Below are 11,591 nucleotides of genomic sequence, written 5' to 3' on the forward strand. Positions count from 1 at the left end.
TTAAGTCTTCTTTGAAAGTCTGGTTGATTTCTGCATTAAGACCATCCAGCTCCGGATGTTTTTGGTTGGGAGTCCTGTAATGAATTTTTCTGTTTCATTAGGGATTATAGGTCTACTTAAGTTGTTTACCAGATTTTGATTTAACTTTGGTAAGAGTTTTTTATCAATTAAATTACCCATTTCTTTTAGATTTTCCAATTTGTTGGAGTACAGGTTTTTAAAGTATGTCCTTAAATAGTCTCAGGATTTCCTTATTGTCTGTTTGTATGTCCTTTTTGTTTCCTATTTTTAAAATTTGCATTTTCTTCTGTGTTTTAGTTAGTTTGGATAAGGGTTAGTTTATTTTGTTTTTTTGCTATGAATCCACTCTGTTTCATTGAGTCTTTGTTGTTGGTTTTTTGTTTTGTTTTGTATTTTTTCTCGTCCAATGGAGTTTAGTTTATTCAGGGTTGCGGCATCAGCCTGACTCCTGAATGGAAGCTACACCTTGATCCTGGGAGTTTCTTGCTGGGGCAGTGGGCGCTTGTGTCTGCCATGCCTCAGGCTCGCACTTCGTAGAGCAACACGGGGGAAATCCACGTGGATTCGGGCCGGGGGAATCCAGCCTCACGATGCCCTGAGGAATCGGATTCTTACATATCTGCCTCAGCTTGGCTCGCTTCTGTCCCTTCTTGGTGACAATTGTCTCCTCATAGAACTCGTGAGCCAGATCCCCATCTTTACCATAGAACATGGAGCCGTGACCCGTAAATATGAAGCGAGGCACCGCTCCGGCTCTGTACCAAAGGTAGCTCAGTGCCCGCTGCCTTAGGGCCGCCGCCCCGGTAGCAGAGGCCCCGGTAGCTTTGGAGCCGCTGCCGCCCATGTTGGCCCCGTGGGCGCTTGGCGGACCCCGCGGCCTCTGGGCTCTCACGGTGTGACTATGGCCTGTCCTAGCCTGACTCGCAGATGCCGCAGCTGCTGCCCAATTCTTTGTTTTCTTCTCTTTGTTATCTATTTACTTGATTTTGAGTGTTATGAGTTAGTTCCTTTACCTTTTGTTAGTTTGGAAACTCTCTGTGGAGAAACATTTTTAGTTGTCTCTTGATCCTAAAGGTTTGCCTCTCATTTCTTGGCAAGTCTGTGTTTTCCAGTTGTAATTATCAATGTTTGGGTTTTTTAAAATTAAGTGATTGATATGGTTAACAGATTGATTTGCGGTTTTTCAGACTTTCTCATATATTAATGTCTCTGTGCCCTAATTAGCTTCAGCTCTCAACATTTCAGACCCCACAGTCATGTGAAGGAGCCTCAATTGATGGCATGCTCTCATCAGAATGTCTGGTTGCTATGTCTGTGAGAGATTGTGTGACTGATGATTGATTTGAGAAGGCTCTTCCACTGAGGCAATGCCCCTAAGCAAATGGGCCTGGGCCAGCTGAACGTGACACGGTGACCCTGCAAGAGAGCAAGCCAGGAAACAATGTTTGTCCATGGTGTTTGCCTTGACTTTCTAGCTCAAGTTTCTATCCTGAGCTCCCAAAATGATGGACTGTGATCTGAGAGAACCATCCCAAACTCCCACTTACTACCTGAGATGCTTTTGATTAGAGGATAGAGCAAGTTAAAGCAAAAAGTGATTTTGCTGTTGGACAGACCCTGGGAAGCTCTCTTTGGGAGGAATGTGGAAAATATCAGAAATTGAGCTTAATTGACTGTTCTTGTAGGACCTGGAAGGTCAGAGTGTTTTGAGTAGTACAGACAGAGGAAGTTAGGGTCATAGGGATTCAGCAGAAAATAGACCCCAGGAAAAATTTAGTTAGAGGACATTTGTGTGATATTTCCGAAAATGTTTCTTTTTCTTCTCATGCCCTGAGACAGAATTAAAAAACAGTTGGCTGATTCTTAGATGGAATATTGAATATTTTGAATGGTTAATACCTGTGACTCACTCAGGACTACATTGAAAAAAAAAAAAAAAGCAAAACGTGGGCCAGAAGTAAATAAAAAGTCTGTGGTTTGTAGAGAAAAACAGCACTAGGCAGTTTCAGATGGCAGTCAGATGCTGAAACAGCGGCAGGACTTTTCAAGGAGAAAAGAAAGAGGGCCCTTGATCTGGGTTGGAAGCCTAACAAGGTGCCCTCCTCCTGCTAAGCCTTAAATTAATGGAAAGAGTATGCAAAGTGATTCCTACTTCCAGGAGGAAACTTCATATAAAACCTGCTGCTACTGTGGTCCAAGCGTGGCAAGGTCCATGCCAACATAGAAGCCAAACTTGACAGGATCACCTTATTGTGCTGGTTCTGGAAACAATAAAGATGCAAAATTCAAAGAATCTTCCTCTGTGGTTTCAGTTCAGCAATGTCCCAGCTGTTTATGTTTGGCAGCCTCATAATCCCAGTGAGGAGACTGTGAGAGTTCATTGCATCGAAGCTGTGAGGGTGAAGCCTAAGTTGCATTTTGAGACCATAAACAAGATGTTGAGACACCCAAGCCATTGAGAAATCTGCATGGAGAGATGCAGATAGGGAGTGGAAGTAGCCAAACTGAGGGATGTATGAAAAGGTACAGGTACAGGAACAGGGACATCTAAGCCCTTTGACATGAAGATCCATGTGTGTGAGACAGAGCTGCAGGGTTTGGTGTTTGCCCTGCTGAGTTTCTTGCCTTGGTCTAATCTCCCCTCACTGTGTACATGTTCATATTTCCTGGAATGAGAAGGAGTATTCTGTGCCATTGTATGTTGGAAAGATAGAACTTGTTTAATGATTTTATAAGGTGTGTCAATCAAGAGATAGTCGTAATCTACAGAACTGACTTTGGACATTTAAATAGTGTAGAGGCTGTTGCTTTGGGCATTTGGACAGTGAACATACTGTGGCAGATTATTAGGATCATTACAATTAGACTAAATGCATTTGCATGACAGGATGACCATGAGCCTATAGTGACCAGGGTGAGTTGTTTGAGTCAAAAAGCTCCTAGATTAGAGGTTGTCTTTTATCACTTGTCTGGCCTTTGTGGCTTATGGATGCTTTTGTAGGAGGAGCCTTTCTAGATTCTGTTGGTGTATTGTGTACAGTTTACTCCTGTTCATTCAAATGCTGATTTCTCTAGCCCACTATCTAGTTTTCATTGTGATGTTTATTTGAAGTATCTCTGGTGTCAAGTTTGTCAAGTTGTGTCACCATTTGTTCTCTTTATTGCCAATAAAAGTGAACTAGTCAATGCTGAGCAATAACAGAGACTAGGGTGAGACATCCTGGTCCAGTGAGGGGAGGAGAAAGATCAGGAAGGAAAGAAAGGATGCCTGTGGAGAGGACCAGGAAACACCAGGAGAAAAGAACTGGACCTAGGAGACAGTAAAAAGCAAGTATAATGTGGGATATCTGAATGGGAGGAAGATATACTAGCTTGGAGGTTTAGGATAGGGTAATTATTGCTTAGTATTATGCTCTCTGCCAATTAAGCAAATCCTTGTCTCTCTGTGTGGTGTTTTGGTTAAGGGATAAGCACTGATTATCTTAAAATTATAAATATTAATAACTGTTCAACAAGATTCCTTATTGGGGATGAAATTTGGTTGTCTGTAGACTCAATCCATTTCCTGTTCTTTGTGTCTACTGTGTTGTGGTTGCAACTGATCAGTCAGCTTCCTTCTCATCCTTCTTTGTGTAGCCTTGGCTGTCATGGACTCACTTTGTAGACTGTGCTGGCCTCGAACTCATAGTGATCTGCCTGCCTCTGGCTCCCAAGTGCTGGGATTAAAGGCATGTGCCACCATGCCCAGCTTACCTCAATTATTTTCAATACCAGCAAGAGCTTTTAACTGGCGAACTCTCTCTCCTTCCCTATTCTGTTTATATTATATTTATTACATTTATGTTGCTATTAATTCCTTCTGTTCATTTATAAATGTTTATTTATTTATTTATTATGTATACAGTGCTCTGGCTGTATGTACACCTGCAGGCCAGAAGAAAGCACCAGATCACATTACAGATGGTTGTGAGCCACCATGTGGTTGCTGGGAACTGAACTCAGCACCTCTGGAGGAGCAGTCAGTGCTCTTAACCACTGAGCCACCTCTCCAGCCCTCATTTATAAATGTTTAAACATGCATTCCCTTTTAGTAAACTCTTACTAATCTTACAGTGTGAACTGGGGTTCCTCAGGGTTATGGAAGATGAATATCAAACAGGAGTGAATGCATAATTCTCTGTAGGAACTTCAGTAAAGACCTCGGAGTTCTTTCTGTCTTTTTTGTTTGTTTGATTGATTTTTTCCCAAGGGAGTCAGGATTGTACTTCTTGCTGTCCTGGAAGTCATGACATACAACTCCTGCCTCTGCCTCCTGAGTGCAGGGATTAAAGGCATGAGCAAGTACACCCAGCTCGCCCATCATTTCTGTAGTTAGTAATTGTTCCTACAATTTCTCTGATGTGTGATCTGTGTGCTTCTCTCTCTCTCTCTCTGTTAATTGTCATTTCTCTTGCAAGGCTATTTCCTGTTCAAAGGACACAGAAATGACAAATGCCAAGAGCTATGCAGCATTGGCAGAAGCAAGCCTGTGAGCCTCTGGAGGCAGCCCACTCATTTTCACAGCTGTATCCCTGGTTTAGGAAAAGCCTAAGTGATTTTGCCTCAAAACTGCTTCCTGTTGCTACACTGTCTTTCCATGCTTCTCTCTTGTGTCAGGCATAGTGCATTCTATAGATTTCCTGCATAATCTTATGAAGGTGGTTATATAGTTCCTGATAGTGATTTCTGAATAGATTCAAGTAACTTCTAGCCCTCCTACAAATTAGCAAAAAACTGCTAGGAGTTCTGCGAACCACATGAGTTACACCAGAAAAAAAAGCAAGATTGAAACACATCAATGGTCAAGGGATGCATTCATTCTAGGTTTAGTACAGGCTGAGTCCTAGGTGTTTACCACAATAAGAAAGACCATATTAATATAAAAATAAAGAATAAATGGTTTTCTATACAAGACAAGACAGACATCTGTTTCTTGATAACAACCCTGACACCAAAAACTCTTGTTTGGAACACATAATGTGCATATGAAATAAGAAAAAGATAAAGCTTCTGCTTGGAACTCAGTGAGCTTATAGATAAAACTACTATTTAAACTTTAATGAGCAGAAAATGTCTAGTTAGATATAGTTCTAATGAAATAACTTAAAGTCAATAGTCCTACTGTAATTCTTCTGTGTAATGATTGTGTAGGGGGAAAAACCTAGGACAAGAATAAAAGAGAGAGAGGCTTGCTGGAGCCTGTCCTACCCATTAACTATGTGTCTGTGTATATATGTTCACATGTGAATAGATATGTGTACGTGTGTTTAAATGTCTACATGTTGTTATGTGTGTGCGTGTGTAAAGTTGGAAACTCCCTTGTATGTATGAATGTGTACCTGTCTGCATGTCTCATTGCTTACGTGAGCTGATATAGTAGAAGAGCCACAGCAGGGAGGGCCGGGTTCCCCTGAGGATGGCCTGGATTTTCTTCATTCTTTGCAATCGAGACTGCTAAAATCAACGCCATCACCATAAGAAAGCTTCTGGAAGTCTGCTGGTCAAAGCCCATGTTTATTTTACTTGTATGAATGTATGTGTAACGTTTTTTTCCTCTTTTTTTCCCCTCTCCTTGTCTAGCTGGCCACAAGAAAACCAGTCCAAAATTATTCCTTGGCCTTTTTCAGGTTTCTAGCTTCCAGCAAACTACTGTTGAACGCCTAAGTCAGCCACTAAGTTTAAAAGCAAACTAAGGTTTTTCTTTTAAAACCTCCTGTTGTTTACATCAGGAAACTGTCACAGCCACCTGCTGTTAAACAATAGACTCCTTAGCTAAGGAGCGGCTTTGGCAGCAGAAGAGCCAGAAAAACCAAATAGCTCAATTGATAAAGCATCAGATGGTTCTTTGGAATCTGCCAACACTGTGTCCTGTCCAAATACTAACTGTGTGTCAAGGCTGGCCCTTGATGGAGATGAACCTCATTATTCAGTTTCCTTCTAAAATGACTTGGTGGTTACAGTAGAACTTTTGTGTCTGGAAATGAGTGGAGGAAGCACCAGAGTTATATGACTCTGTTGTCAATGGCGCAGACATGTACAGTGATGTCAGTGTCCTGCTTTCTGTGTACACATGTACAGCACACTTTAGGATGCAGTGACCTGTGATGATGAGCATGTGAACTTCACTCGGGAAGAGTGGGCTTTGCTGGATCCTTCCCAGAAGAGTCTCTACAAGGATGTGATGCTGGAGACCTACATGAACCAAGCTGCTGTAGGTAGGACTGAATTATCTTTTGCTTTTTAAAGTCAGGGGACAAATGTTTCTCTGTTACTGATGTTCTGCAATTTCAAGTGAGAATGAGGAAGAACGAGGTGAATAAATCAGGCATGGTTCTAAGAGACTCTGAATATAATAACTTCAATTTTTCATAAATTGAATATATATTTTCTGGTACTATATTTTAGGCTACAATTTGGAAGACCATAATATTGAAGAACATTGTCAAGGTCTAGAAGACATGGAAGGTAATTTTCATGTGCAAGCTGATAAATGTCCTGCAGAAGAAATTTTAATGTGCCGTGCAAGTTTTAAAGAAAAGCAACATTGTTAAAAAAAACCCGAAAAACAAAAAAAAACCCGACCCCCCTCCGTGGGCCCTGTCTCTGTGGATCAGGGGGTCAGGTTGCAGCGACCCCCTCCCTCCCTGTGAACCAGCGGTGGGAGGAGTTTTAACCCCGGAAACAGTGAGTGGTCCCGGGTTTTTCCCTGGCCGCCTAGGCAGTTGGAGCTGGGAAGGGGCCAGTTAAAGGTCGGTGGCTTTGGGGAGAGGCGGGGGTGGGGAGCTGAGACACCCGGAACTAAGTGGGGCCTGGGCAGAAGCTGAGCACCCTGCGCCCAAGGAGCCCCCATTGGCCTGGAGTGGCTGAGTGACTGAGCCCTCCAGAACAGGACCTCCCCCTGGAAGGTCCTTGCTGCAGCCGGTGGGAGGGCGCTGCTGAGGAGAGAGAGATGGCTCCCGGGACACATGTGAGCCTTCTGTGTTGCTGACAGCCCCAATGTTGTCGCTCAGCTAGGGGCCAGGGACTGAAGCGCGCCAACGCCGAACCTGCTGCCGCTGCTGCCATGCCTGTGTACAAACTTAGTGCATGGACTGCCATTTCTGTGGAGACATGAAGAAGCCTGGGGGGATGGCGGGTGCATGAAGCAGTCCTGTCTGCTTCGGCAGCACGCTGCGTCCGTGCTCCCACACACAGCTGTATGCCTTCTGTGTGGGGAAGCTGGGAAGGAGGAAGGTGGATGGAGAGAAAGAGAAGTTCAGTTTGAGCCTCATGGAGTGTACAGTCTGCAACGAGATTATCCACCCTGGCTGCCTGAAGATGGGAAAGGCTCAGGGTGCTAACAATTCAGAGATTCCCCAACTGCTGGGGGTGCTCCCGATGTACCCACGAAGGACGGACAAGCAAGGATGCAGGTGAGGGTCCAGGGCACCATAGAGTGGTGAGGGGCTGGATGGAAGCTGACAGTGAAGCCACCACCTCCACCTCTGCCCAGAAGAAAGGGACCCTTACTTGCTGGCCCTCCCCCTGACGATGTGTCTGGGCCCTCAAATGGAAGGAGTGGGAGGTGGGGAATGAGACCTCCACCCCAAGGAAAAAGGTGAAAGGAGGCCAAGAGAGGCACTTGAAGAAGGTGGGTGGAAGATGCCTGCCTCCTCCGAGGAGCAGACCCAGGCAGCCCTGGCCTTCTGCCCTCCAGGGTTCTGAGTCCGAGCCTGACAGTTTCATCCTGCCACCCTGGGCTCCCTCTCAAGAACTGGGAGAAACCCAAGCCACCTATGGCTTCTGCTGAGGGCTCGGCAGTGCCATCCCCATCACCACAGAGGGAGCGTTTCAAGCGTATGTGGCAGTCCTGCTGGAGCAGGTGCCTGATACCTCTTCTTCCTCCTTGGACTCAGGCTCATCGCTTAGTGAGGACGAACCTCCTGGGGAGGCCTGGAATGGCCAGCCGGGGGCGGGGGGGGGGGCAGCTCTTCGCCAGAAGGAAATCGTGGGGGGGGGGCAGCAGGCTATACGCCCTTGTAGTTGGGCACCACTGCTCAATTGGCCCCTGGGCCCTGTGGTATGTCCCTCCCCGCACCCCCCCGAAGCCCTGAGCCTGACAATCTGCCTTTGCTGCTGCCTCGGGCTGCGTGGCTCCATGTCTTCCATCACCCTTGGACCCTGAGAGTGATGTGTCTGCATGTGAGTCTGCCGGACTTGGAGCCGCTGGTGCTACAACAAGCGTCTGTGGCCTCGGATGGACCTAAGCCGGAGGAAGTCGATGTCCCCACCCATGCTTAGTGGGGTGGTTTGCAACCAGCCATGTGCTCTTGACCTCAGCTGGATAGGTGTCTCCACAAAAAGCAGCTCATGTGGCTTCTGAACCGACTGCAAGGCTTGCAGGAGTTGGTGCTTTCTGGGTGCTCCTGGCTCTCCGTTTCTGCCCTGAGCTCCACCCTACTGCCTGCACTGTGACTCTTGGACCTCCACTGGGTTGAGGATGTTAAAGACTCCCAGCTTTGTGAGCTGCTGCTGCCTACACCAGACACCAAACTTGAGCAAACCAAGAGCCAAGGCCGACTGCAGGTGGCATAACTTCTCCCAGCAGGCCTGGAGCTCACTGATGCCTCTCCTGAGGCTCCTATTGCACCATGCTCCCCAGCTCAGTGCCCTCGACTTGAGTCACTGCGCCCATGTTGGAGACCACAGTGTCCACCTCATTACAACGCCCATGTCCCCTCTGCAGGAGATGCTGGTGCACCTCAGTCTCGCTGGATGTCACCGTCTCACGGACCACTGCCTTCCACTGTTTCATTGCTGCCCTCGTCTTAGCTGCCGGGACCTACGCTCCTGCCAACAGCTCTCACCCGAAGCTTGTTCTGTTTGGCAGCTGCTGGGTCCCCTGGCCTCTTCTGTTGCCCAGAGTAGAAACTACTACTCAAGGGCAGCTAGTTGGGTGTCTATGCCCCGTTCCCCAGGACTCAGCAAGAGCTCCTAGATCTCTTGCCCTCATTTTACCCCCTAATGGGAGGCCAGGTTATTTTCTTCATGAGTTGACACTCCTCAGTTTAATATCTTGGGGTTTCTACCCAGGGACTTGAGCCAGCCTTCCCCTTTCCCACCTGCACTGATGTCTTTGGGGATCTTTGCTTCCCATCTCTGCCTTTCACCTACTTCATTGTCCATCTCCTTGGGGGAGTAAGTCAAGAGGTACAGGGAGGTGCTGAGCCAAAGGGATGGTGAAGGTGCAAGTCTTGAGTAGGGAAGAGTGAAGGGGCAGGATCCTGGGAGCCACAGGGCTGTGGGAGGTGATGGGTGGCTGCGGGGAGGGCAGAGAGCAGACCAACAAGGGCTCAGGGAACAAAGACCGGTTGGATGTGATGGGGGTCCAAAAAGGGGAAACCAGAGGAGCAGTTGGGAAGTCAGGAGTCAGATAGGGGGCTCTACAAGCCAGGAAATGTCAAACTGGGGCCTGGGAGAGGAGCAGATGTGGGGCTCGTTCCCTCTCTGGGGTTACCCTTCTCCCTTCCCTCTGCCCAGATTCCAGTTCTTTCCCTAACCCTAACCCTTGAACATCATTGAAAATGGCGGCTATTGCAGGGAGTTGGGGCTGTGAGTCAACCTGCTGTTCTGCTCGTGGCCCAGGGGAGTGGTGAGGGGTAGCTTAGACCCCTGCCTTGCTTTCTACACAATACTTGAACATTCATCTGTACTGAAGTGTTACTTGAACCTGGGGAATCTCAGACCTTGGGGACTGTGATGTGAGGGGACCAGCTTGACCTAAACTGGGCTATTGGGTACCCAGTTTGGACTGTCCCACCCCCCAGCTCTCTTGCATCCACCACTCCGACTTGGTGGGAGATGTCAGCTTAAAGATGGGCAAGATGGGACTCCTCCAGCTTGGCTCATCCCATTCTTTCATCGTCATGGAAACTTGTGCCCCCTTTGCCCAGAGAACTGCCACTCTTGGTTGCCATGGAAATAGCAGCCAATGGACACCTCTGGGAACTTAGTTAACAGACTCTTGGCACCTCCCCTCTCCCCATCCCTTCTCTTTTTCTAGCGTCAGGGTGGGGATCTCAAGAGCCTGAGGGAGGAGTCAGGTCCAGGTCCCACTCAATTTAGGGCAGGAGGAACTGGATTGTACCATATGTGGGTGGGGGAGGGGAATCTATCCACACACCTCAGGTAACAGGAAGGTGCCTGTGTTGGGCGTGGGGGCTGGGCAGACCAAAGGCAAATGGGAGGTGTGGGCCTGGGGTTGGAGAAAGGCTTGCCCATGGTGGTGCTTGAGAGAGGGAAGAAAGCACCCTGGCAAGGGGCAAGTGGGGGACCCACCCTGTCTGGAGCCCTAAACCCCCAGGTCTGTACAGTATGGGTTGCTATAAAACTCAGAATCTTAAAAACAGAAACAAACAGGAAAAAAAAAAAAAAAAAAAAAAAAAAAAAAAAAAAAAACCCAAACCAAAAAACAAACGAACAAAAACACCTGAAGAAAACCAAAACCCCACTGCTTTAAGTTCACTGATGATTATTACATTCTCAGAAAACCATGCATCTCGATGTCAGGAATCTGATTTGTGTTCTTTTTTTTTTCTCCTCGATTTATTTATTTATTATTATGTATAATTTTTTTTTTCTTTGTTACCTGTATGTACGTCTGCACACCGGAAGAGGTCACCAGATCTTGTTATAGATGGTTGTGAGCCACCATGTGGTTGCTGGGAATTGAACTCAGAACTTCTGGAAGAGCAGTCAGTGTCCTTAACCTCTGAGCCATCTCTCCAGCCCTGATTTGTGTTCGTAAGGTGTTCCATCTAAGAACAGAAAGAAGGATACAGTGACTTAACAGATGTCACTATTTGAATCATAGCCCGATTAGAGCTGTGATGTAGAACTGCCAGTCAGTTTAGTTTTATATCACTTAGATATTGCAAAAGGAATACACATTGAATATGTGATATTGGTTTTCCAATGTCACTGTGAACATCCACAAACTCACACTGCAGAAATTTTCTGTGAGTAATAAGAATTTGAAAATTCTTCTGTTTGTCCTGGTTCACTTTTCAAATGTGTTATGACTCACACTATAGAAAAATTTGTGAATGCAGTCAGTGTGGTAAAGCTCTGAGTTCTTCCAGTTCTCTTCAAATATATGAAAAGCATCATATAGAAAACGATGCTATAAATGTGAGCCATGTAATAAATGCTCTCACTACCATAGACATCTTCAGAGACTCAACACATAGAGAAGGGGAACACCATGAATGTAAACAAAGTGATAAAACCTTAAGATCTGCTTCCTCTTTACCATTAGACCCAGTTGTAAAATTAATTCACAGAGAAAAATTAATGCAGTGTAATGAATGTGGGACAGCTTTCACATGCTCTAATTATCTTTGCAGGCATGAACACGGGAGAGAAACACTCTGAATATACTCAATGTGGTAAAGCCTTCGCACATCAGAACCATCCTCAAAGGTATGAAATAATTCACTGTGGAGAGACACTCTAAAGGTATTTAATATGGTGAAACCTTTGCACATCACAGC

At 46.2% G+C, this 11,591-nt stretch overlaps 2 pseudogenes; one reads left to right on the forward strand and one right to left on the reverse strand.

The window, feature by feature from the left end:
* Positions 1 to 480: 480 nt before the first annotated feature.
* LOC127210826 (tumor suppressor candidate 2-like) lies at positions 481 to 865 on the reverse strand (annotated as a pseudogene).
* Positions 866 to 7,038: 6,173 nt separating this feature from the next.
* Positions 7,039 to 8,991, forward strand: LOC127210997 (F-box/LRR-repeat protein 19-like; annotated as a pseudogene).
* Positions 8,992 to 11,591: the final 2,600 nt, after the last annotated feature.

The sequence above is a fragment of the Acomys russatus genome, chromosome 28 (assembly GCF_903995435.1).
Source record: "Acomys russatus chromosome 28, mAcoRus1.1, whole genome shotgun sequence".
In the NCBI taxonomy this organism is placed as follows: Eukaryota; Metazoa; Chordata; class Mammalia; order Rodentia; family Muridae; genus Acomys; species Acomys russatus.